Here is a 27,670-nt window from a genome sequence, read left to right on the forward strand (position 1 = left end):
CGATCAAGGTGCACACGTGGCTTTGGGGGAACTTTTAGGGTCTGTCTTTCCTTTATTTGAATGGTTTCCTGCAGAATGGGTGATCGACCCCAAAATGTGAAAGAAGAAAATCAGTAAGTCTCCCCCCAACAAACCTGGACAAGCAGAAGAGGGTCTCCAGGGCACCGATGGGGAAACTGAGGCTCCCAGAGGCCGTCATCTGTCGTGCCGCAGCCCGCAGGGGCAGGTCCGGCTTCCACGAGGCCCCTGGACTCCGGCCACTGCCTGGCGCTGCTGCGAGGCCAGGTGCAGGGGAGCCGCGTACCCCGGGAGCTGGCCGCGTGCGTGCAGGGTCCGCGGGGCGCAGAGGCAGCTGCTGCTGAAGGTCAGTGGACAGCCGGCCACCTGGGTCCCCAGGGCCAGAGGGCGGAGCGGACATGCAGCCTCCAGCCCTCGCTGTCCTCCTGGGAGGCTCACCTTTGACCCGGGGGATTTCGCTGTCCCACAGGTCACCTAGGGACCTCAGGACTGGGTGGGGGCTTCAGCCCGCTCATGGCCTCCAGGCCCCCGTCGGCGCGAGGGGCTCCACTGTCACCCCCTCCCGGCCCTGCTTCCCGCCTCGTTCTGCTGTAGACCCCGGCCAGCTCCACTGTCACCCCTGCCCCCCTCCGCCTGGCGGTCACCCCCGCTCCGGGCTCTGCTAACACCCCCGCACTACCCCCTCCGGTTCTGCTGTCACACCTCCCGGCTCCGCTGTCACCCCTGCCTGGCTGAGGGTGCCCTGCAAGTATCCAGCTGCCTCCCTGCCTCAGTTTCCTTTCTGCGAAGGGAGGGCAACCGCAGCTCTTCCCCAGTACTGTTAAACAAACATTTAATATTTACAAAACATGTAACATTGTATATGCTACATAGGCTACATCATATACAGTACACATGCAATGTATTAAAATATGTATGTACCACAATATTATATTCTACTATATGATGGTATACAGTATACTATGTTATGTACAATGGACATATTTAGTATAAATATTAAATGTTTAACAATACATATTATTTAATATATACACTATATTATATGTTTAAACTAAATGCTTACTTAACTATATAGTATAAATTTTTTTTCAGTAAGAAAATATTAAATGCTTTCTTAACTATATAGTATATATCATATACAATATAGTATATATTAAAATATTATTATATTGCATAATGTTATACCTTATGATATATGATGTCTTGTATATGATATTATAGTCTCTATAACACAATTATATGTCATGGCTATTATATGTGATTAATTTTTTCAAATAGATTTAATGAATAAAATATACCACATAAAAATTAACTTATATTTCAAAGTTGTACAGTTGACAACTTAGTACATCCACTAAAAAAAAGTAGAAAAAAAGAAAAAAAGAAAAAGGTGTGATGTTAAACTGATTTGTTCTTCTGGAAAGAATGAGCCTGTGAAAGAGTCAGTCAGAATCTCTAACCCTGACCTCGGCCTGGTGCTGGTAATGGCCTCATGGTGATGGAGGGCAGCCTTCCTGCCTGTCCACGCAGCACTAGTTGCAGTCTCTGCACTGCACGGGCGCCCCTTTGTTCCTATGGGCAGAATTGACAAGGATTGCTAAATAGAGCCAAGGATGGGCTGTAGACACCACCTGTCGCCTAGCAAGTGCTTTGCGGTGATATCAGCAGCTGGGACAGGCCAGGTGCTGGCTTGGGGGCTTCACGCGCCTGCGCATTGACTTCACGTCATCCTCACGGCCTACCTGTGACAGGTGTGCTCTTCTTTACAGACGAGACACGGCACAGGCAGCTCAAAACCTCGCTGGGGTCCCTCAAGCTCTGAAGTATTTCAGGCATCCCCAGGCCAAAGACAGCTGAGCAGGAGCAGCCATGAGCCACCACTCAGCTCAAGAAATGGAACTTTCCACTCAGAATTGAAACGGGCCGTGTGATGGCCCCTCTCCAAAGCCTCCCAGCCCTCCCACAGGTACCCACTGTCCCCAGTGAGCCATCCTTGTAGTTTTTAAAATGCTTCTGCTATACATGCATGAGTCCAAAGTCGAGCGTCACCCTGAGGGTTTTTAGATGCCGTCCCAAATGGTCTCCTGGCCCTGAGGTCCTGCAGCTTTTGTCCTCAGCCCACCACATGCACTACGTGGCCTCCTGGAACTCTGCCTCTCTCCTCTGCAAGGCTGCTCAGTGTCCCTGTGGGCCTCTGGGTGCTCTGTATTTTCTTGAGCTACTGAATTTCAAGGATCCGTTCTCCAGGTGATGGATGGAGCAGTTTCTCCCCCATCGTTCTCTTAGAATCAGGGGGCAAAGAACATGCTCCTCTGTGCAGCTTTGTGGCAAGGGGGATGGTTTCCTGGGGGACATTGGCCTCCAACTGGAGTTCCTGGCCCATGAGGACAGAGAAGGAAGCTTTTCTAGGAGCTGCCGCGCTGTGCTCAGAGAGGCTGTGCCCACGTCATTGTCTTACCCCCTAATCCTGAGCTCTCCAAAACGCTGAGGAAAGCTGCTGGTACCACAGCCATCGAGCACGGGAAACGAGGCTGGTCCGAATCGAGGTGGGCTGTGGGTGGAAAGCCAGGTGAGTTCCAGGGATGTTGGAGTGACAGACCTGAAGGGTATCGGGAATGAAAGACAAAGAGAGATTGGGATCAGGGGTTCTGAGAGCATTGATTTCTCAAGCTCATCAAACAAGTTTATTAATATCAGGGGCTACTTTATATACCCCAAGCAACCGTGAGAACCAGCAACTATCCTAGCTAACTATTCCCATAACTTCATTAATGAAAACACAGTGCACAGTGGATAAGAAAGTAACTAAAGCCTAAGATGTTCTATTATGTTATTGAAACAAGTATACTCATAAATCTTGTTGCCTAGGTTACTTGAGATATCAAGTCTGGGTACTGCTGGAATGTTGTGTTTCACAGAGAGATTAGCCACCTGCACGTACATCTCCAGGGACAGCATGACCCAGCGGTCAGAAAGTAACTTGCTACCATGGAAACAACATGCTTTTGTTTCCCACATTTCCCCCTTTTTGTTTTAGTCAGGGTGACTGTGCCTGTCTTAGGTTGCCCTCCTCTGAGAGTCTTACCCGTCATTGACTACCAGCCAAGTGCTCTGACCATGGGGAATTATATCAGGGTTTTAGCAAGTACCAAATTATTAGCTTGTCCCATCGCGTCAACATGATGCAGTCTTTGGCATATTTCTCATCCCAGACAAGCAACCACAATAAGCAACAAGATTAATACACAAAGTCCTATTCCTAATGCTGATAAAAAATGCTGAGACTTCCACCAATCTACTGGATTAAATTTACTAATATGAGAAATTAAATCATTAAAGATATCCTTATCTTCAGCTACATAAATCTTATTGAGACATTTCTAATATCTTTTTCTGTAATTCTTCTATTTCTAATGATATATTACCTTTATGACCTATTAAATGATTTTTAATCTTTTTCTAATCAAATATAGAATTATTATAAGCAAGTGGAGTAATACAAAAGTTACTTTCATTCCAATCACATTTCAATCCCCTTACGTTTAAATTATACAATTGATCTCCAATATGCAAAACAGATGATTCTAAATTATTAACTCTACTGTTTAATTCTCTATCAATATATTCATGACTATGCCATAAGTCACTAGCATTCTTATGCCATTCATGCACGTATTGTTGAGTCTGCACCGTCTCATGCAAGGCCACGGTAGCTATAGCGGCAGCTGCAATGACACCAGTCAGTCCTAATATGCCAGCTATTAGCAGTCCCACAAATCACTTTGAGTGCTTCAGGATTTCTCATGCCATATGGAACAGCAGTTGACTCTCACGTGACGATTGCCAAATTTGGTTCAGTCGCACTGGAATCTACACTCCCCGCCACCTTCGAGCCATTGTAATGAAATCTCCATTCTGTAAAATATTCTTAGACAAATAAGTATGCAAGGCCCCACTTTTATAAAATAGAGCATTCTTGGTTATAGTTAATTTTCCAACCACAAACACATAAGGATCTCTTACACACACCTGAAGATGATGAATTTGATTTAAATGCAGATATTGACCCTTACTATTATTCCCAATCCATTCTATAGTAGGAGCTATTTCTAGAAAAACTTTCCATAAGTTCTTTTGAATATGTATAGATGTAACATTACACCATGGAGTAGGTATCCATTTTCCTATATATTTCCAATCACTATTATTTTTAGTAAAGATTATTTTTTCATCATAATTTAAGGATTCATGAAATAGATATTGCATATTACTAATTTGCTGTCCTTTACTATTTAGACCATACCAAATAAGTCTGTCATTATGTGGAGAGGGACTCCCCATTGGGGCACTCTCCCACATTATTCCATAGGAATCATTAAAAACAACAGAACCTCTTCCCATATGGCACTCTTGCCATCCTTCTTTATCCCTAACTGTCTTTTTGTGGACAATCATAAGTAGAATTTTTAGTCATGATTAAATTGTAAGAGGGAAATAAAGTCACAATAAACTGAGTATATTATTTTTAAAGATAGTTATGGTCCGATTTTTAACATACATACAGGAAGGATGGTTACCAATGCATAAGGGTCGATAATCAAATGGTAATATGAGATTATAGATTCTTTGTCCTTCCTCATAGGGTTTAATTGGCAATCGATCATCAATTGGTCCAGGGAATATATGGGTCTTATTCAGATATATATGAAAGAATGGATCTTTCCAGGTTAACACTTTAAGTAATGGGGGGTTAGGTATATAGGCCCAGTAAGTGTAATTACCGGCAGCTTCCTCATTATTTACGATCACCATTATCAGAAGTTGCAGGAGACCCCATCTCTTCATTCTGGGGTTTAATCCTCTTCACAGGTAACCAAATTTGTTCTCCATTTTCTGAAATGACAAGAGCATAGCCTCCCCCCCCCCCATACTTTAATCCTGCTCTTTTTCCATTCATTACTTAAAATATCTTTCCAGAATATTGGTTGGTCTTTATTTCTAATGTCCACTGTAAATGTTTGACATTTTCCAAAGTGACATTTCACAGGTGTCAATGAATTATAAACATTAAGAAAATTTAAAGTAAATAAAGCTTTTGCCAATTGATCTTTTGGTGTTATAATACCATCATCTCCCCCTTTTTGTTTTAAAAGCATAGTTTTTAGAGTATGATGGCTGCGTTCAACTATGGCTTGACCTGTAGGATTGTAAGGAATACTAGAAACATGTTTTATAGCATATGTAGAACAAAAAGAAGTAAAAGACTTACTATGTAAGAAGGAAAATTATCAGTTTTAATTTTCAAGGGGCGTCCCATCACAGCAAAAGCAAACCATAAATGGGAGTGAACATGATGAAAACATTCACCACTTTGTGCAGTAGCCCACAAAAAATGAGAGTAAGTATCAATGCAAACATGGACATATCGTAATTTACCAAATGATGGTATATGAGTAACATCCATCTGCCATAGTTGATTAGGAGCCAGGCTTCTGGGATTAGTCTCAGCCTGAAAAGGCACTGTAGTTAAGGGTCCACAGGTGGGACAGGTACAACTAATTTCTTGAGCTTGATGTTTTGTTAATTGAGGAAATGTATGTTTAAGTCCCTTGATATTAATATGAGTTAATGTATGATATTTATTGGCATCCTGCAAACATCCTACTAATAAATCAGCTCTTGCATTTTGTGTAGCCAAAAGACCAGGAAGGGAAGAAATGAGACCAGCTGTGAGTAATATATATGGGCTGACTTCTTTGCCGAATGAGAGCTTGAAGGCCGGCAAAAAGTTGAGATAATTCATTAGTAATAAAAATATGAGCTGTTTCAATATGAGCTACAGTTAAACACACATATTCAGAATCAGAGACAACATTCAAGAGTTTTTGAAACATCTGTAAAACCTTAATGACTGCTGAAAGCTCTGTGCATTGATGGTTGGGCTATGCACATAGTCCTGAAAAACACTGCAAAAGTCTACTGTTGGTTTTTTACAGATAGAGGAATGCAGCTGGCTTGAGTTGTTTAAGAAGACACTAAAGAAAGTTTTAGCAAGTTTTAAAACAAAGTGATAGCAACACAGCTGGACATTAACTTCTTGCAATAAACTAGCAGTGTCTGGGATAGCTGCATACTACAGTGTTGTTACTTTAATCTATGATAAGAGGTTGTTTTGTGACACATACTCTTTTATAATAATTAAAACCATAATTAACCATATTGTACTTCTCTTTAATATTTTGCTGAAATATTGGTAACTTTATATACTCTTAAGCAATCATAGGAACATTTTACTCATACAACTTTAATTAACAGAGGGTTAAAGGAAAGAAAAAACTTGTTCATTTTATAACACTTTTAAACACCTTCTATTCGACTTATAACATGTTAAATGAACTTAACTATTTAATTTTTCTTTCAAGGTAAAATAACAAATCGCTTATAATAAGTTTGGAATAAAAGGCTACTTTTCAGGATTTAGTTTTGAGAAAGCAGGTTTGAATGTTATGTTCTTTTAATAGAGATAAAACTTTTCCTTCTTGGAACACCGAGGAAATGATGAGGTTAAAGCACAACAATTTATTTTGATAAAACAGGCTTTCTTTATATATAGATTATTCAGGATAAAAGCTTTTACCAAAACAGATTAATGACTTGAGAGGTTTTGAGAAAGAACAAAATTTTAACTTTGCATTAGTATACTACTTGATAGTAAACCTTTTAAAATTTTATAGATAGACCCATCAAATTTTATTTAACTTTAATCATAAAAATTTCTTTTCTACGAACCTTCTACATTTCTAGTATTCATTTAGGTTTTGGTCCATATTTTACTCTTTCTTAATAACCAATTATTTTATCTTAGGACAAAATTATTTCCTGTTTCTTTAATAATAAAAACACATTCTATATATCTTACATACTAAGTTACCAGGCAAACTTCTTACAACATATAATACCATCAACACTAAAGAAGCTTCTCAAAATAATAAACTTTTCTTCACTTTAAAGACTTAGTAGCATGCAATATTAGAAACAGTCCCCTAGAGGCAAGTTGTCAGGGGAGGCTGACTGCCGATGAATTTTCCCATTATAAAATTACCTTTTATTATTATTATTATTATTATTAATTCAGGTTTGTTAATGACTTTTTGGAATTAGCCATTTAAACACTTTAATTTAAACAATGCTTTATTAAACTTCTTATAATTATTTATAACCATATAGACTATATTTATATTATTTTAAGACAAATTTTACTTTTACAGAACACATTTCTTTACTTAAAGTTACCACAATACTTTCTACAACTTGCCACATGCATTTAAGTTCCAAGAGTTTATGAAAATTAGCCATTCTACTTTAGGATAAAACACACTTTTTAGAAAAAAATTATTAAATGTCAGTCAGCATTTCCACAAACTTTTAATCTTTAATATTCATTTAAGTTTTACATCCTTCATATTATCCTGTGAAGAAAAATAAGTTGTTCATTTCAATCTAGGCAAGAACAACTTTTTATAAAAAGACTTATAGTAATTTTGTTAATCAAGACTTACAATTTTTATCATTGTAGAGATCTTATTAACATTTAAACTTATGTATTAATATAAGCGCTTATTTAATTTTTGGCCATTTGAATAGAGCTCTTTCATAAATTTTTATTAATTTATATTATCATCCAGAGGTATCAAAATATACACTGACATTGAACGAACAGACAAACACAGAACAATCACAACACAGTAACAGAAACATACAGTTTACAATTAACTCATAATTCTTACTTTCTTGGTATAGCTGCTTTTAAGTTCTTATTAAGATTTCTTCTGGAATCCATGTTGCCTGTAACATGCAAGCTTGTGCTTGGAAACATTTTTATTAGTTATAAGCAATCAGTTAAGATAACTTGAGACAGACTGTTAACACACATTTTTGGATTATTACTCTGTAAGACTATACTGAGACTTGAAGTTCAGGTGTAAACTATTGATTTAAAACTGAAAATTCCTTTTTAAACCTTGATAAAATTTTGTACTAATTTTATTATCTTGGTTAAATAAGCCCAATCAGAATTAGCATGGAAACAAAACAGAACACCAATGTTGCCATGTTTTTCTCTTTTTTTCAGTGGCTTAACTCTATTAACCCCCACTAGCCCACAGATACATTGTCATGTAGACAGCAGGGGGTTTGCAGAGTTGCTGCCAGAACAGTTTCCTTATCTTAGTTAACACTTTAACAGAGAGTTTTCTTACAAGCCTGATTTCACTAACAAGGACATTATTTAGTATCTTTGCCCGTTTTGAATCTTTCAATAGTTTAAAAGTTTTTGGCTCAGGATGAAACTTGACACCCCCTTGCAGATTCTTTGTATCTGGTGGTATCATATGTAATGTTACTGGGAAAGCAGATAATAATTGTTTAACATAAGGCAAAGCATCGGCAACATTTGAAAAATTTCTAATTTAGGCTTAGTAACAGAAGGCAATTCAGTAGGTGCAGAGGGTTGTACTGGATACACAGAAGATATTTCATTAGGACACTTCACTGGGCTTTTATTGATGAAAGGGTTAATATCAGGATGAGGGGAAAAAACCTGATGGTTCCCCATTCATCTCAAGCTCCTGTTCTTGTTCCAATTTACTTCCTTTCATTTTAAATTTACTTATGGGCTTAGAAAATATAGTAATTTCATCTTTCTCTCCTTCTTCAGACTGTAAAGGATCTAAGGCCGCAGCAATTTGCTGGCACAAAGCCCACACAGATAAAGGAATGGATTCCCCTCTTTGATATACTCTTCCTAAAGCTTTCATTACACATTTCCACTGTTTCAAATTTAAAACATTATGCCCCTGAGGCTGAAACCAGTAACAATGTTTCTGAACTAAGGCAAAAAGCTCAAGTAAATCAGCCTTTTTTACTGAAACTCCGACAGTATTTAAAAGAGATTTTAGTACCTGTGAATATTCTTCCATCCGTCCTGGTTGATTACCCATACCCTGATGCTAGCGGAATTAATTAAAATTCTTACCACTCGAGTCACCTTTTGATGGACGCCTCAACCTTTCTGGAAGGTTTTCAGTTCCGCGTTCCCGATACTGTTGTGGAAGAATCTCTGCTGCAGTCACTACTTCGGGCCCCACGGTGGGCACCAAATGTCGGAGTGAAGGACCCGAAGGGTATCGGGAATGAAAGACAAAGAGAGATTGGGATCAGGGGTTCTGAGAGCATTGATTTCTCAAGCTCATCAGACAAGTTTATTAATATCAGGGGCTACTTTATATACCCCAAGCAACCGTGAGAACCAGCAACTATCCTAGCTAACTATTCCCATAACTTCATTAATGAAAACACAGTGCACAGTGGATAAGATAGTAACCAAAGCCTAAGATGTTCTATTATGTTATTGAAACAAGTATACTCATAAATCTTGTTGCCTAGGTTACTTGAGATATCAAGTCTGGGTACTGCTGGAATGTTGTGTTTCACAGAGAGATTAGCCACCTGCACGTACATCTCCAGGGGCAACATGACCCAGCAATCAGAAAGTAACTTGCTACCATGGAAACAACATGCCTTTGTTTCCCACACAGGGACAGGCTGGGAAGTAGCTCCCGGCCATTCTGAGACCCTCGCAGGCTGCCAGGCAATGCTCCTGTGTTGGGTGACAGCGCATCTTGCTAGCACTGTCCTCCCCCGGCTCTTTTCCTGTCTTGGACGTGGAAGCCCCCTGGACGCTGCAGAGCTGGAGCCCCGTGCACACCCCCAGACCCGCCCTCCTCCCCGAATTGTCTCCTGGACCACTCCCCCTCCGTGCACACCCCCAGGCCCGCCCTCCTCCCCCACCTGTCGCCTCACCACCCCGCCCCCACCCCACCCCCGCACACCCCCAGGCCCTGCCCTCCTCCCCCAACAGTCGCCTTGATGCCCTGCCCCTCCCAGGCCCCGCCCTCCTCCCCACCACCTGTCGCCTGAAAAAACACACACGTGCACACCCCAATGCCCGCCCTCCTCCCCGACCTGTCTCCTGGACCCCCCACCCCCCCACACACACACCCAGGCCCCGCCCTCCTCCCTGACTTGTCCTGCTGCCGGTCTTCCCACGCCCGCTAGGGGCTGGCCCCTCCTCCTGGCCCCTCCGCTGCTGCCCGGCGCATCCTGTCTCCTGCTTGTCCCAGAAACCCCGTCCTCCCTCAGGACTCCCCTCTCCTGCCCAGAAACCAGCCCTGTGGGCTGTCCTGAGCCACACAACCCCAGGCCCCCCAGGCCCCTGCCCCGAGGCCCTGCGCCAGCCCCAGCTCTGCCCGGCCCTCCGCTCCTCTAGAGCTTCCGGGGCTCCCCAGTGCCCTCAGGATGGAGCCAAGCCCCTCGGCCTGGCGCTTCGCCCCTCCAGAGCCAGCACCGCCCCCTTATCTCGCTGACCCCCGAGCACAGAAGGGTAGGCTGGGCCCTCAGGAGACCGTGGGCACTGAGGGGACGGCGGGGGCAGGGCGGGGGGTTGGCGACGGCTCTGCCAGTCCCCGTGACCAGCCATCATCCCAGCCGCTCGTCCTGATCCCGCCGCCAGCTGCGCGGAGCCGCTAGCAGCCCAGGGAGGCCGTGAGCTCCTTAGAGCTGAGGAAGGGGCGGAGGGCGACCCTCGCCCACGTCGGGATTTCTCGCTCCCCTGAGCCCACGTGCAGATGCTCGAGGGCAGGACGCGGGCAGGTGTGTCGGGGGCGGCTTCTCTGCTTCTGCCCAAACTAAACCCGCCTTTCCCAGGCCCTCCAGGTGCCAAGCTCCGCGCGGGCTGGGCACGGGCGACCAAGCAGACGGACTCCGCGCCGCCCAGGTGTGGACAGACGCCCCAGAAAGAGGGGGCGGGGCGTGCTGCAGGGGGCGGGGCCGGGCTGCGCTGGGCTGAGCCAGGCTGGGCTGGGCTGCGCTGGGCTGCGCTGGGCTGCGCTGGGCTGGGCTGCGCCGGGCCGGGCTGGGCTGGACCCGGCTGGGCAGCTCTGGGCAGCTCTGGGCTGCGGCCCGGCCCCCGCCTCGGCAGCGCCTCTCGCGGGCTCTGCCCGGCTCTGCTTGCCCCGCAGGTGCCCCAGGCGCTCGCTGGCGGCCCACGCGGCGGGGGTGGCGCGGGGTGGCGCGGGGCGGGCTGGCGGGTGCGGCTCCGGCAGCCCCGCGGCGGCTTGGAAGCTCCTTCTGGGGCAGTGAGGCCGGGGCCGGCGCGAGGCGGGACCCCCCGCGTCCTTCGCTTCCCTCCAGAGCTGCCTGAGCAGAGCCGCTGGGTCCCCCGAGGCGGGCGTCACGGTGGGGCGGGGCGGGATCTCCTCCGCTGGGGAATCCCTGGTTCCGGGCGGCTTCGGGGCGGCGTCCTCGAGCAGGCCGAGTCCCTCCGGGCGTCGCCCCGCTCCGCGCCCACCCCGGTTGCCCGCTCTTTCCTCCCGGGCCTTCGGGAGCGCCGGCAGCAAGCCCTGCTCGCCCCGGCCTGGACCCCCCTTGGCGCCCGCCTCAGCCGCACCAGCCCGGGGGGGGACCACTGCAGCCCCCAAAGTGCTTGCGCCACCCCCCTTTAGCCAGCTGTGCTGCGGGAAGCCCCTGCCTCACTTTTTTTTGTATGTAAGTTTACAATAATAACAATTAAAACAAAAATCAGGCAGAAAGTACAGAGTTCCCATTTGCCTCTCGTACACGGGTTTCCCTGTTGTTAGCACGTGGCTTTAGTGTGGAGCCTTTGTTACAACTGATGAAGCAACACTGTTACCATTGCCCTGTTTACTGTAGCCCACAGTCTACAGGAGGCTCCCGGCACTCTACAGGCCTGTTTTTTTTTTTAAGAATTTATTTTTGTAACATATATTTAACCTAACATTTTCCACTTGACCATTGTCAAATATAAAATTCAGAGGTATTTATTACATTCACAGAGTCATGCTGTCATCACCAGATCCATTAGCAAAGCTTTCCCACCGCCCCAGTCAGGAACTCTGTACAATCAACTGTCAGCTCCCTATTTCCCACCCTTACCCCAGCGCCTGGTAACCTGCTGTATTGTCAGCGCTCTCTAGAGAAGCAGAACCCACAGGAGATGTCTGTAGATAGTATGAGATTTTATAAAATTGTCTACACGACGGTGGGGATGCACAAGTCCACATTCCGTAAGGCGGGCTGCAAGCCAGGTGCTCGTGAGGGTCCTGGGTGAGCTCCCAGGAGATGCTGGTGGTCTGGAGCAGAGATGGAAGTTCTCTGGATGCTGAAGACCCTTCCCCTTTAAGGCCTTCCAGGGACTGGACGAGAGTCATCACTGCTGAGGGCAAGCTCCTCAGGTGACGAGATGGACCTGCCATCTCCACAATCAACTCACTGTGATCAAAGTCCATGGATGCTCTGGTGTGACAGGAGCCCACTGCTTGCTTGACCAGACAACTGTGCGACCATCAGCTGCCTGAGCTGGCGAGTTAGACTAACCATCACACTGTATTCTAAATTTTAGCTATGAATTTGTATATTCCAGTTATTTCATGTGAGTGAACCCATACAATAGCAGTCGTATTGTGTCTGGCTTGTTTCAGGCGACATGACATCTTCAAGGTTCATCCGTGTGGTCACACTGTCATAGAACTTCATTCTTTCTGTGGCTGAATGATGTCCCCTGTATGTATACACCACATTCTGTTTACCCCTTCATGTGCTCATGGGCACCTGGACTGGTTTCTTCTTTTGACAGCAGTAAATATGAACATCAGTGTGCAAGTACCTTTTTGAGTCCCTGCTTTTCATTCTTTGAAAGGAAAAAGACCCCAGAAGTGGGATCAGTGGATCATATGGTGATTCTATGCTTCACTTTCTGAAAAGCTGCCAAGCTGTTTTCCACAGTGGCTGCAGCATTCCACATTCCACCAACAACGTATGAGGTTTCCCATTTCTCCACATCCTTGTCAACGCTCGTTATTTTCCATTTTCTTCATCATAGCAGATCTCCTGGGTGTAAAATGCCACCTCATTGTAGTTTTGGTTTGCACTTCTTTAATAGCTAATGACGTTGAACATTTTTTCAGGTGCTGATTAGTCATTGCATATGTTTTGTGGAGAAATGTCTATTCAAATATTTTGCCCATTTTTTTTTGGTACTGGATACCTATAAATTCTTTTTTTAACCATATAATATGTTATACAATATATTTGGTTGATAGTAACATAATCATACAGTATTTGTCCTCCTGTGTCCTACTCCAGTAAACATTATGTCCTCCAGGTTCACCCATGTTGTCATATAGTTTACAACTTCATTTCTGCTTACAACTGCACAATATTCCATTGTGTGAAAGACCATGGTTTGTTTATTCATTCTTCTGTTGATGGACACCTGGGTTGTCTCCAACTTTTGGCAATCGTGAATGATGCTGCTATGAACATTGGTGTGCAGATGTCTGTTCATGTCACTGCTCTCAGTTCTGGGTATAAGCCCAGTAGTGGCATTGCAGGGTCATGTGGCAACTCTATATTCAAGGCTGTAAACCGTTTCAAGAAACAATTTATCAACAGCACAGTTCCAGGATGTTTCTACCCCAGAATTCATAGTCACTCACAGAACAGTGTCTTAAGTCTTAATTTGAATTTTAAACAATTTTTAACAATCAAAATAGAGCATTCCATCTCTCTCCTTCCCTTGCCGATGCACTTCCTTCCTTCCCCCAAAGGGATTGTTACTAAGGCATGTCTGAGTCTTGCCCTTTTCAAGAACCCTGTGCACCAGCAGCTCCAAAGCTTGGCTCAGAACATAAAGCATTTCTGAAATAACAAGAAACAATTTAAGAAACATCCTCAGCCATGAATACAGTAAATTTGTTTTACCCTATACCTGACCTAGCTTTGCTTTCCTCAATACTTTCTATTTGAAGAACTCAAACCTTAGCTTTAAACTTACAACTTCCGTTATTACTTGGGAGTAGAGTGGCACTGGGGGGGAGAGTTGGCTTGTTCTGTGGTAGGGGATTCTGAGAATGGCAGATATTTATTCTTGAAATCATTAAGGGGAAAAATGGCAAATGTTCCTTCATACTCTGATAATGGAATCATTTGCAGGCAAATACCAGAAATCTGGTCCTGACATAATACAATATTGTTGTTTTTTTGTAAAGATTTATTTATTTATTTAATTCCACCCCCTCCCCCGGTTGTCTGTTGTCTGTTCTCTGAGTCTATTTGCTGCGTCGTTTCTTTGTCCGCTTCTGTGGTTGTCAGCGGCACCGGAAGTGTGGGCGTTCGTGCTGGGCGGCTCTTCTTACGGGGTGCACTCCTTGCGTGTGGGGCTCCCCTATGCAGGGGACACCCCTGCATGGCAGGGCACTCCTCGCGTGCATCAGCACTGCGCATGGGCCAGCTCCACACGGGTCAAGGAGGCCCAGGGTTTGAACCGCGGACCTCCCATGTGGTAGACGGAAGCCCTAATCACTGGGCCAAGTCCATTTTCCACATACACTCATAATGAGGAAGCAGATGTGGCTCAAGAGATTGAGCCCCTGCTTACCACATAGGAGATCCCAGGTTCAGTTCCTCATGCCTCCTAAAGAAGACAAGGAAGACAGCGCACTGATGTGCAACAAGCTGATGCAACAAAAGTAGACAAGGAGAGACACAAGGAAACCATAATGAAAGACATAACAAAGCAGGGCTCAGAGATGGCTCAAGTGATAAGGCACTCTCTCTCACATCTGAGGTCCCCTGTTCAGTTCCTGGTGCCACCAAAAGGAAGACCAGCACACAACAAACAGACATAGCAAGTGCAAACAACGAGGGGGTGGAGAAAAATAAATTTTCAAAAAACTGTAAGTAAAGACATACACTGATAATTTATATTCCTCTTTAATTTGTCTTTCTTTTCCTTGAGTTCAGATTCACAATTTGGTAGCTATAACATAAAGAGTTCATTTTGATTTCAGTTAATGTTTGTCTTTCCTCTGGGAATCTGAACAGGTAATGGAGGGAGATGATCATTTTCCTTTTTTTTTTTTTTTTTTTTACCAATTTTTTAAATTGATTTTGTAAAAATATTACATTAAAAAAAATATGAGGTCCCATTCAACCCCACCAACCCCACCCCACCACTCCCCCCACCCCAGCAACATTCACTCCCATCATCATGATACATCCATTGCATTTGGTAAGTACATCTCTGGGCATCTCTGCACCCCATGGTCAATGATCCACATCATGGCCCATACTCTCCCCCATTCCATCCAGTGGGCCCTGGGAGGATTTACAATATCCGGTGATTTCCCCTGAAGCACCATCCAGGGCAACTCCAAGTCCCAAAGGCGCCTCCACATCTCATCTCTTCCTGCCATTCCCCATACCCATCAGCCACCATGTCCACTTTTCCCACTCCAATGCCACCTTTTCTCTGTGGACCTTGGATTGGTTGTGTCCGTTGCACCTCTATATCAAGAGGAGGCTCAAATTCCACATGGATACTGGATGCAATCCTCCTGCTTTCAGTTGTAGGCACTCTAGGCTCCATGGTGTGGTGGCTGTCCTTCTTCAACTCCATCTTAGCTGAGTGAGGTGAGTCCAATAAATCCAATTGTAGGAAACTGGAGTCTGTTAAGGCTCAGGGCCTGGCTATCATATTGTCAGTCCAGAGATTCAAATCCCCTAAATATATCTTAAACCCAACACTAACTACAATTCCGGTAAAGTAGCATAAAAGTCTTATGAAAAGAGATCCCATCTGAGTCCAGTTTCATCACGTAGAAACACCAGCTCCAAAGAAGGGCCATCTGACATGGCAGTGAACCCCATCTGCCATGACCATAGAATGCATGGGTCTCTTTAGCCCTCCAAGGAACCAGTACCTAGGGATTGTATCTACTTTATCTGTCTCTTAGACTCTGGTCAGTTGTGCATAAGGGCAATCCTTCTGACAGCCTCCAGACTCTTTTTTAGAGACTCGTAGCCATATAAACTCATTTCTCCTTTCCTTTTCGCCTTACATTAGGTCAAACAGCATTTTAAAGTCATGTTATTATATGTAGACAGGGATATTCTGCTGATCCACATTGAACCTTCAATTCAAGGTCATTTTCCAGTTGCATCATCAGTTGGTAGTTGATAGTGATCCCTTTGTGCCAGAGAGGCTCATCCCCAGGTGTCATGTCCCACGCTGGGGGGAAGGCATTGCATTTACATGCTGAGTTTGGCTTCGAGACTGGCCATATTTGACTAATATGAAGGCTGTCAGGAGGAAATTCCCAGGCACAGTGCTGCTCTAGGCCTTGTTCTTATTTCAGGCATATAGGCTCACAAGCATAGTCATTAGTATCAGGGGCTCACTGTTGGACCCTCATTCCTTCCTGGTCCTTGCCGCTGCACCTGGGGGACTGCCGCTGCTCCCCTAGGAACCACGACAGAGCACCCCCACCCAGGAACCCAGTACCCCCCCAGCTGTAGTTTTTAATTGTTGCTACTATGAGTATATCCAAACATTACCATGCACCCTGGACATATGCCCTGTATAGCTCCCTGTCAGCCATATATCACCTGTCAATAGTATCCTATACCAGTATTCCTCCGCTCCATTGTTGAACCACTCTGTGATCCAGAACTTCCTGAAAATTGAAGCCCAATATAATGTCAGGATTCCTTACTAGCAAAATGGCATATAGCGATGGGTTTAAAGGTTAGATATAGAATACGTGTTGACTTGGAAAAATTCTACATCCTATCTTTTTCTTTTTTCTTTTTCCCTAATTATTGAACTTCTCTTCACAAGAGCCCTAGACCACAGCAAATCATATATACAATATACAGCACTCCCACACATCCACCACAAAACCTTTTCCCTTCCACAGCGATACTCTTACAACCTATTCACATCATATTTACTTAAAGTGATGTACAGAGTCTAAGACAATAGCTTTCAAACAAGGTGACATCTGTGCTTACATTGTGGTGCATACTTTAGGATATACAGTTTTCTAAATTGTTAGTTAACCTATGTTTTACATTATGGTTTACATTATCAGTCTGTCATCCCCTATATGTTTACGGTGTAATATTACATGTTTTATATCCATCCTTATGTACTCTCGCGAAACTCCTCTCTTACCGCACATTTACCTTGGTTCCACACATTTAACATCCATTTTCCCATCCCCTTGGTGCCCACAGTGACAGCCAACCTCTGTTTCAGGAGGAGCCACGTCCAGAGATACTTGCAACAGTGTTCAGGGACTAACTTGCTCAACTGCCCCAATGCCCTGGGAGCCACCCTTTCTCTTGAGAGATACAGTTCCCTATTTGATGGCATTAGTCCTCCCCAGGATGTGGGTCCACCCCCACTCTCACTACTTGGGTCTCTACCCAATGATACCACCCACTCTGGCAAAATGAGCATTCAGACATTCCCCAGGAGACTGTCCCACATCAGACCATCCCCTCTGAGCATCCTAAACAGGTAACCCTCTTAATTATATTTTGATACGATTTTCTCAGCATTTTACTCTCAACCAACACCTGACGCTCTCCTATGTTCATATGCTACCCCCCACTTTTTGGGCAATATTACCCATCCGCCCGTCCCCAGCCCCCCTCAAACCCGCAAAGCCCCACCCAAAGGCAACCCCTTGTCCCCATTTATCTCTTCTTTGTGTTTATCCTTACCGCCAGCTCATCATAAATTCCACCCCTACAGACGTCAGCTCGCATCCTTCCTCCACCCCCCGATTTCCTGTAAGCCTATCGTTCAGTCTCTAGCTCTCTGAGACAGCTTGCTTATTTCATATCATTGAGGTCATGTAGTATTTGTCCTTCAATGCCTGGGTTGCTTCACTCAACATAAGGTCCTCAAGATTCATCCATGTTATCACATGTATTTGTAGTGTATTTGTTCTTACAGCTGAGCAGTATTCCACTGTGTGTATATACCAAATTTTACTGATCCACTCATCTGTTGATGGGCATTTGGGTTGATTCCAACTTTTGGCAATAGTGAACAATGCTGCTATGAACATTGGTGTACATATATCGGTTTGTGTCCTTGTTTTCAGTTCTGCTGGGTATATACCCAGCAGTGGTATTGCTGGGTCATATGGCAAATCTATGGTTAGTTTTTTGAGAAACCGCCAAACTGTCCTCCAGAATGGTTGGATCCTACTGCATTCCCACCAGAAGTGGATGAGTGTTCCCCTTTCTTCACATCCTCTCCAGCATTTGTATTCTTCTGTTTTTTTCATAGCTGCCAATCTTATGGGAGTAAGATGGTATCTCATTGTAGTTTTGATTTGCATTTCCCTGATAGCTAGAGATTTGGAGCATTTTTTCATGTGCTTTTTAGCCATTTGTATTTCTAATTTGGAGAAGTGTCTGTTTAAATCTTTTTCCCACTTTTTGAATGGGTTGTTTATCTTTTTATTTTCAAGATATATGAGTTCTTTATATATGCAAGTTATAAGTTTCTTATCAGATATATGGTTGCCAAATATTTTCTCCCACTGTGTGGGCTCCCTTTTTACTTTCTTGACAAACTCCTTTGAGGTGCAGAAGGCTTCAATTTTGAGGAAGTCCCATTTATCTATTTGTTCTTTTGCTGCTCGTGCTTTTGGTGTGATATTCATGAAGCCATTTCCTATTACAAGGTCCTATAGATGTTTCCCTACACTGCTTTCCAAGGTTTTTATGGTCTTGGCTCTTATATTTAGGTCTTTGATCCATCTTGAGTTGATCTTTGTATAAGGTGTGAGATGGTAATCCTCTTCCATTCTTTTACATATTGATATCCAGTTCTCCAGGCATCATTTGTTGAATAGGCCACTCTCTCCCATTTGAGAGGGTTGGGTGGCTTTATTGAATATTATATTGCTATATATGTGAGGATCTATATCAGAGCTTTCAATTCAATTCCATTGGTCTGTGTGTCTCTCCTTATGCCAATACCATGCTGTTTTCACTACTGTAGCTTTGTAGTATGTTTCGAAGTCAGGTAGTGTGAGTCCTCCAATTTCGTTTTTCTTTTTCAATATGTCTTTGGCTATTCAGGGCCTCTTTCCTTTCCAAATAAATTTCATAGTTAGTTTTTCTAGTTCCTTAAAGAAGGCTGTGTTGATTTTTATTGGGATTGAATTGAATGTGTAGATCAGTTTTGGTAGGATAGACATCTTAATAATATTTAGTCTTCCTATCCATGAACAGGGAATATTCTTCCATTTATTTAGGTCTTCTTTGATTTCCTTGAACTGTCTTGTATAGTTCTCGGTGTATAAGTTTTTTACCTCTTTAGTTAAATTTATTCCTAAGTATTTGATTTTTTTATTTACTATTGTGAATGGTATTTGTTTCTTGATTTCCTCCTGATCTTGCTCATTATTGGTGTACAGAAATGCTACTGATTTTTGTGCATTGATCTTATAACCTGCAACTTTACTAAACTCATTTATGAGTTCTAGAAGCTTTGTTGTAGATCTCTCAAGGTTTTCTATGTACAGGATCATGTCATCTGCAAATAATGAAATTTTGACTTCTTCCTTTCCAATTTGAATGCCTTTTATATCTGGTTCTTGCCTCAGTGCTTGAGCAAGTACTTCTAAAACAATGTTAAATAGGAGGAGAGACAATGGGCATCCTTGTCTTGTTCCTGAGTTTAGAGGGAAGGATTTTAGGATTTCTCCATTGTAAACAATGTTGGCTTTAGGTTTTTCGTATATACTGTTTATCATGTTCAAAAAATTTCCTTGTATTCCAATCTTTTGGAGTGTTTTTATCAAGAAAGGGTGCTGTATTTTGTCAAATGCTTTTTCTACATCTAGAGATATAATCATGTGATTTTTTTCTTTCAATCTGTTTATATGGTGTATTACGTTGATTGATTTTCTTATGTTGAACCATCCTTGCATACCTGGAATAAATCCCACTTGGTCGTGGTGTATAATTCACTTAATATGTTGTTGAATACGATTAGCAAGTATTTTGTTAAGTATTTTTGCATCTAGGTTCATTAGAGAAAATTGGTCTGTAATTTTCCTTTCTTGTGGTGTCTTTGTTTGGCTTTGGTACTAGGGTACTGTTGGCATCATAGAAGGAGTTCGGCAATGTTCCTTCTGTTTCGATTTTTTGGAATAGTTTCAGCAGGATTGGTGTTAGTTCTTTCCGGAGTGTTTTGTAGAATTCACCTGGGAAGCCGTCTGGCCCTGGGCTCTTCTTAGTTGGGAGATTTTTAATGACTGACTCTATCTCTCTGCTTGTGATTGTTTTGTTAAGATCATCAATTTCTTCTTTCATCAATATGGGTTGCTTATGTGTTTCCAGGAATTTGTCCATTTCCACTAAATTGTCATTTTTGTTGGAATATAGTTTTCAAAGTATCCTCTTATGATAGTCTTTATTTCTGTGGGGTCAGTGGTGATATCTCCTTTCTCATTTCTTATTTTGTGTATTTGCATCTTCTCTCTTTTTCCCTTTGTTAGTCTCGCTAAAGGTTTGTCAATTTTGTTGATCTTCTCAAAAAACCAGCTCTTGGTCTTGTTTATCTTTTCAAATGCTTTCTTATTTTCTATTTCATTTAGTTCTGCTCTTATCTTTCTTATTTCCTTCCTTCTTCTTCCTGTTGGGTTACTTTGTTGTTTTTTTTCTAATTCCTCCAAATGTGCAGTTAGTTCTTCAATTTTTGCTGTTTCTTCTTTTTTGATATATGAATTTATGGCTATAAATTTCCCTCTCAGTACTGCTTTTGCTGCATCCCATAAATTTTGGTATGTTGTGTTATCATTATCATTTGTTTCAAGGTAGTCATTGATTTCTTTTGAGATTTCCTCTTTGACCCACTGTTTTTCTAAGACTGTGCTGTTTAATTTCCAAATCTTGGTGTGAAACCTGGGCCTCTGTCCCTTGCAAATTTCCAGCTTGACTCCACTGTGGTCAGAGATATTGTTTTGTATGATTTCAATCTTTCTGAATTCATTGAGCCTTTCTTTGTGGCCTAGCATATGGTCTATCTTGGAGAATGATCCATGTCGCTTGAGAAAAATGTATATCCTGCTGTGTTTGGGTGTAATGATCTATATATGTCTATCATATCCAGCTCCTCTAATATACTGTTCAAATGTTTTGTTTCTTTATTGATTCTCTTTTGAGATGTTCTGTCCAAAGTAAATAGTGATGTATTAAAATACCCCACTATAATTGTAGATGCATCTATTGTTTCACTTAGTTTTTCCAGCATTTGCCTCACATATTTAGAGGCACCCTTGTTAGGAGCATAAATATTTATGATTGTTCGATCTTCTTGACAGATTTTCCCTTTCACTAAAATGTAGTATCCTTCTTTCTCACAATTGTTTCACATTTAAAGTCTATTTTGTCTGATATTAATATAGTTACTCCTGCCTTTTTTTTGGTTATTGTTTGCTTGTATGATTATTTTCCAGCCATTCACTTTCAATCTCCATGCGTCTCTGGGTCTAAGATGTGTCTCTTGTAGAAAGCATACGGATGGGTCATATTTCCTTATCCAATGTCCCAGTTTGAATCTTTTGATAGGTGAGTTTAATCCATTGACATTCAGTGTTATTACTTTCAAGGAATTATTTATGTTAGCCATATTTTGATTGGATTTGTGTTTGTCATATTTTGTTTGTATTTTTTTCCTTCTATTTTTGTCTTTTTTTTTTGTTGCTCTTATACTCTCCTCCAACTCTGCGTGTCCTGTTTTTCCCTTTCTTCCTGCAGAACTCCCTTTAGAATTTCTTGAAGGGGAGGTTTCTTGTTGGTATACTCTTTCAGTTTCTGTTTATCTGTGAATATTTTGAACTCTCCATCATGTTTGAATGCTAGTTTAGCTCAATAGAGTATTCTTGATTGGAAATTTTTTTCCTTTAGTACCTTGACTATATCATACCACTGCCTTCTTGCCTCCATGGTTTTAGATGAGAAATCAGCACTTAATCTAATTGAGCTTCCCTTGTATGTGATGGTTTTCTTTTCTCTTGCTGCTTTTAGGATTTTCTCTTTGTCTTGAGCATTGGATAATTTGACAAGTATATGTCTTGGGGTGGGCCTGTTGGGGTTTATGACTAGTGGAGTGCGCTGTGCTTCTTGGATATGTACTTCTGTCTCTTTCAGTAGATTTGGGAAGTTTTCAGCCATTATTTCCTGCAACACTCCTTCTGACTCCTTTCCCTTCTCTTCTCCTTCTGGAGTGCCTATAATTCGTATGTTTGAGCATTTTGCATTGTCATTCAGGTCCCTAAGTCCTAGCTGGATTTTTTCTATCTTTTTATCGACCCCTTCTACTATCTGTTTGATTTCTGATGTACTGTCTTCCACATCACTAATTCTCTGCTCTGCCTATTCTAGTCTGCTGATATTTGCTGCAAGTGTATTTTTGATTTCTTGAACTGTGGTGTTCATTCCCATCATATCTGTTATCTTTTTGCGTATGTCTGCAATTTCCCCTCCAAATGTTGTCTTCATGTTGTTAACCTCTTTCATTACTTCATCAAATTTGTTGGTGATAAATGTTCTGAGATCTTTCATTGCTTGTGCGAAGTTCTGCTCCCCTTCCTGATTTTTGGCTCGTTGATTGGATTCAGCCAGTTTTCCTGATTACTGGTTTGGTTTGTAGATTTTTGTTGCTGTCTGGTCATCATATTATCTTGACGGGTTTAAGCAGTTCCTTAGCTTCTTTGTCTACTCTTGGAGATTAATTAGCTGTTGTTTTTGCGTAAATGTTATATCTTCTCTTTGTCACTTTGTTCTTCTTATTCTAATTTCTTATTGCTGGTTAAGTTCACTTTAAAGGAAAGTATTAGTGCTGGGGAAAGGCAATTGTGTAAGGAAGGAAAAAGTGTAAAGTAGTATTGGTGATATATGTTAAGAAATCAAGAATATGAGATCTGGGATTATGAGGGTTAGATTCATGTAAATTGTGTAGAGTTATAGCAGTAGGTAGAGTACCTATTATGAGGTAGATGACTGAATATGGGAGGAATATGATATGAGCTAAAAAGCTATTGTTTTCATGAGAGAGGGAAAGAGAAAAGAAAGGTAATAGTTTCAAGAGTGGATAAAAGACAGAAAACAAAACAAAGGTATTAGAAATTAAGAATTAGACACTTTGTGGATCAAAGAAAGGGAGGTGGGAGGTGGAATATAGGAGAGATAGTAGATGATGGTAGATATCAAGATGTAGGGGAAAGGGGATAGTGTAGGTAGCCTAAATCAGTTCACAGAGAAATGAGGCAGTGAAGGATGAGAAAACCCAGCAAATATGAGGTGTTCCCTGCTGCACCTGTTGTATAATTGAGTTAAAATAAAATAAGTAGAAAATGAGGGACAAGAGGGACAGAGAAAAGAGAAAAAGAAAAAAAAAGAAAGAAAGAAGAGAAGAAATGAAGAAAGAAAAATGGGATAGGCATAAGGGTGGGGAACAGGTAGGGGAAAGAAAATAACAGATATACACGAACTGCAATTGCAACACCAACTACAGCAAGAACAAGAAAAAAAACCCTAAATAACTGAATTAAAAAAAGACTTTGGGGGAATACACTGGGAGAAAAGCCTAAGGGATAATGCAATATTAGCAATCAGGACATTAAAAAAATTTAAAAAAAATAAGATAAAATGAAAATAAAAGCAAAACAAAATGAAATGATAAAGAAAAAATGCAAACGTTGTAGGCTAGGGCATTCAAGTACCTCAGATGGACCTCAGGGCATGATGAATTCAGGGGTGGAAAGTCTGAGATATTGAAGGCTCAAGAGGTGTGAGACTCTGGGGTGTGGGCCACCAGAGTTTAGGGGATTCAGACCCGGCAACCTCAAATCTGGTCAACAGGAAGCTGCAGTGTAACACAGCCCTCAGGGATCCCTGCAGCTGGGTGCCAGCCCTATGGAGGAAGTCAGATTCGCAAACTCTATATTATGTCTGTACCCTGCAGTTCACTTACTCACTAGGGTTTATTTATGTGGGTAAATCATCAATTCAGCTTTTGGACAGCTCCCCCCCCCCCCCCCCGTGTTCCCACAAAACAGCCACGTGAGGGCGCCTCTACACCGCAGCCAATTTAATGACGCAGATCCGAAGCCCGGCCCATGGGTTGGGCTTCAGTTGGAAATGCCAAAAACAGATTCCAAAACCAGAATTCCCAGGCTTTGCAAAATATTCCCCACTCGGCTTCCAGACGTGTTCCCCTCCCTCGCTGCACCCTGTAACAAGCTCCCAATTATGTCCCTTCATTGCCAACAATCTAATTCTGTTGCAGATCGGCAGTCGGGCTTGTGGGGGCGGGGCTCCAGGCAGAAGCGTATTTGTGCCGGCAATCAAAAATTCCCCCGCTTCACAACAAAACACCGTCTGTCTCTCCAAATCGATCCGCAAAGGCGTCCCGTCCCATCAACCCCCCAACAGCCTGCCCAGGACTCGCGAACTCCCCAGCACCGCAGAGCCACCAAAAAGCGGAGCTGCCGCGCCAATACCACGGCTCCACCCACCCCCAAAGAGGGAGCAACCTGTGTGCAGGTCTCACCTCCGGGGAATAGAACCCAAATTTTATCTTATAGACCAATCCTCTCCATTACCTTTTCACCAAATCAATGTCCAGACACTTCCTGCCCTGCAAAAATCCCAAAAAAGCCCGTCCTTGGAGAACTTCCAGCAGTGCCCAGCCGCCTCTTCCCAGGAGAGACCGCAAGGCAAGTTCACTCAGCCACCATCTTGCTCGATCATTTTCCTTTTAGTCTTATCTGCTTGGACCCCTCTCTCCTAGTATATCACCCCCGTATTATTACCACTATTCATAAAAGTGAGTAATAGCTCTTTACAGAGATATGCTATGCCAGAAATCCTTCAAGGTAGGGAATTAGGCTTAGAGGGGAAAGGCTCAACTGAGTAAGTTTTATTCACAGTCATTACAGAAAATGAGCAAAACCTTCAGCACCCCCACCCACTGCCTTTTCTCCCCAGGCCTGATGTATTTAAATAACTCTTCTCTACAGCTTCTAGTCAATTCTGAGTACTGTGCTCTTAGGACGTCCTGACATCTAACACAGGTAGAGATGGGCCCTGCCTGAGTTTTGCTCCAGCTCTTGTCCTCCTGCCTCATGGTGGGCTGCTGGAATATTGCTTCATCAGAAGTTTGGGGCAGGGACTGAAGACTTGCTCAGGCCTGACGCTTAAAGGAAGAGGCCAGAGTTTGCTGAACCAGCCCTACAGACAGTTCCTCTGCAGGTCTTACACACATTCTTGGTGATGTTGCCATCTTCTTGGCAGAGCTGACACACCTGTGGCTTTCAGGTGCCTAGGGCAGATCCTGTTCACCCATGGATGAGATCAGCCAGTGGCTTCTTCAAAGGGTGTTTTCAGTTTAACATGTTCCTCTTGATTTTGTGCTTCTCGACCATTTGTGTTCTGGCTCCGTGAGCCCTTTCTTGGAGGCTCCTGTTGTTTTGGAACCTTCTTTCTCTTTCCTCTTTTAGTTAGCACTCAAGCTGGTTCCACTGCCTTGTGAGCTCCTCCACATCCAGCTACAGACTCTTGATCTTGTCTCTGAAGTCCTGCTTGGGAGCTAGTTGTCCAGCACAGCAGATGGGTGGCCTCAACTAGCCTGGGTCCATCTTGGTTGGAGTCTTTTAATGGTAGCACCCACCTGAATAGTCATCTCTTCCAAGCGACTGTTTAGTTCACATTTCTACTTTACTCCAAAGTCTGAACTCTGCAGCTTAAAAGCAAGTTCATGCTCATGAGTCCTGAGAGCATCCAGGGGCTGCCGTGGAGACACCAAGGCACCTGCTTCTCAGACACCCTTCTCCAGCATCTTCACATTCAACTCCATCTCTTGTCTTGTGCGGATCTGTCTCTCCAGCTCCTTTTCAACATCCAGGGGTAATTGTATCTCCTACTTTCAATGCTTTCTTGCTTTATTCAGTGCTTGCCCTTCTGAAGTTCTGTCTTGCTTAGGACCCTTCTGATTGGATTCAGCTATGTAGGAGTTTCCTCTTTAATTGCTCCATTTCTTCTTGCAAGGTAATAACCCTGTTGTTTGCAACTGCAAGCTCCCCTGTCAGTTTAGTGTTGAATTTTTCTAAAGCATCCACTTTTGCCTGAAGGTTGTTTACATAGTATTCAGATGTCTGTGGAGCTCTTCTACCTCATAGTTCTGGTCCAGAGTTGCAGGAATCTGACCATCTTCTTCATGCCTTCACTGCTGCTCCCATCCTTGAGATACATTGTAATACCTGTAACTCTATGTGGGAGTCCAAACCTTCTCCTTTCACACAGAAATCTACTTCAATGTCATTAACATGGACCAGCAATTATAGCTCCTATTTCTTCCACCATGAGGGCATTGGGCTCGTAGGATTTGTGAGAAGTTCCTTTATATTGACCACAGATTTCATACACTCAGAGTTTCTTTTGCATTGATCCAAATTAAGCCAGGCTCTTCCTCTGCCTCCTGGTGTCTTCAGTCCAGGGAGACCTTAACACCTGCTGTTTCCTCCTCAGCTTCTGGAACAAGCTTTCCTACAGTTCTAGAGGCTCAGGAGGGCTTGTTTTGTCCATGAAAAGTCTTCTTATCTCTCAAGCTGTGTCCCAGGTGGTTCTCCATCACCAGGAAGAGCTGCTGGAAAGGAACATGGTCAGATCAGACCCTCCCCAGGATCAGGGCTGGCTCAGCTGAGCCCTTGCTGCCCAGCTTGGCCCTTTGGCCAGGTGGACGTTCAGCAGCCATCAGAGAATCAGGATGCTGCTTCCCGCCACCTGCTGTAGTTACTCTCAGCTCTCCATGCCCATGGTGGTGTCGGGGTCTCTGCCAGGCTTGGTCCTCCCTTTGCCTGTGACTAACAACTGAGCAGGTGGTTAGGGAGCAGAGGATGTGGGCCGTGACCCCCCAAGCACAGCCCCCTTTCTCTCCTCCTCATCTCCAAAGCTCCTCCTGCTGCAGCCCCCAGCCTGTGACTCAGGCCCCTGGAGAAGCTCATATGTCTGTTTGTTGTTGAGTTTAGCACTTTTTTATTTATTCATAATATTAGCCCTTCCACAATGTGGATTTCCAAATATTTCCTTCCAATCTGTAGGTTGTCTTTTAACTAATGCCAAAACCCTTTGATGTATGAAACCTTTATGTGTCTATTTTTTCTTTTGCTGTTTGTGCTTTGAGTGTAAAGTCCAAAAAACCAATGCCTAATACAAAACCCTGAAGATGCTTCCCTGTTTTCTTCCAGGAGTTTTACAATTATTTCTTATATTTAGATCTTTAATAGATTTCATTTATATTTTTATATAGTACAAAGTACAGGGCTACCTTCATTCTTTGACATATAAATATCCAGTTTTCCCAGAACAATTTATTGAAGAGACTATTCTCTCCCAATTGAGAAGGACTTGGCAGCCTTCTCAAAAATTAATTGAACATAGATCAGAGGGTTTATTTCTGAACACTCAATTCAATTCCATTTATGTGTCTGTCCTTGTGCCACAGTGATGTGATAACTGTAGCTTTGTAATAAGTTTAAAATCAGGAAATGTGAGTCCTCCAACTTCGTTTTCTTTTTGAAGTTGTTTTGGCTAGTTGAGTCCTTTTATCCTTCCATATAAATTTGGTGATTGGCTTTCCCATTTCTACATAGAAGGCTGTTGGAATTTTTATTGGGATTGTGTTGAAAATGTAAATTGTTTT

At 42.9% G+C, this 27,670-nt stretch overlaps 1 protein-coding gene and 1 pseudogene across 1 annotated transcript in view; one reads left to right on the forward strand and one right to left on the reverse strand.

The window, feature by feature from the left end:
• LOC101442557 (saoe class I histocompatibility antigen, A alpha chain-like) overlaps window positions 1-27,670 on the forward strand; it is a 1,048,500-nt gene that overhangs the window by 756,309 nt on the left and 264,521 nt on the right. The window lies entirely within an intron of this gene.
• LOC101421662 (protein RUFY3 pseudogene) lies at window positions 25,556-26,722 on the reverse strand (annotated as a pseudogene).

The sequence above is a fragment of the Dasypus novemcinctus genome, chromosome 22, assembly GCF_030445035.2.
Source record: "Dasypus novemcinctus isolate mDasNov1 chromosome 22, mDasNov1.1.hap2, whole genome shotgun sequence".
NCBI classification, from domain to species: Eukaryota; Metazoa; Chordata; class Mammalia; order Cingulata; family Dasypodidae; genus Dasypus; species Dasypus novemcinctus.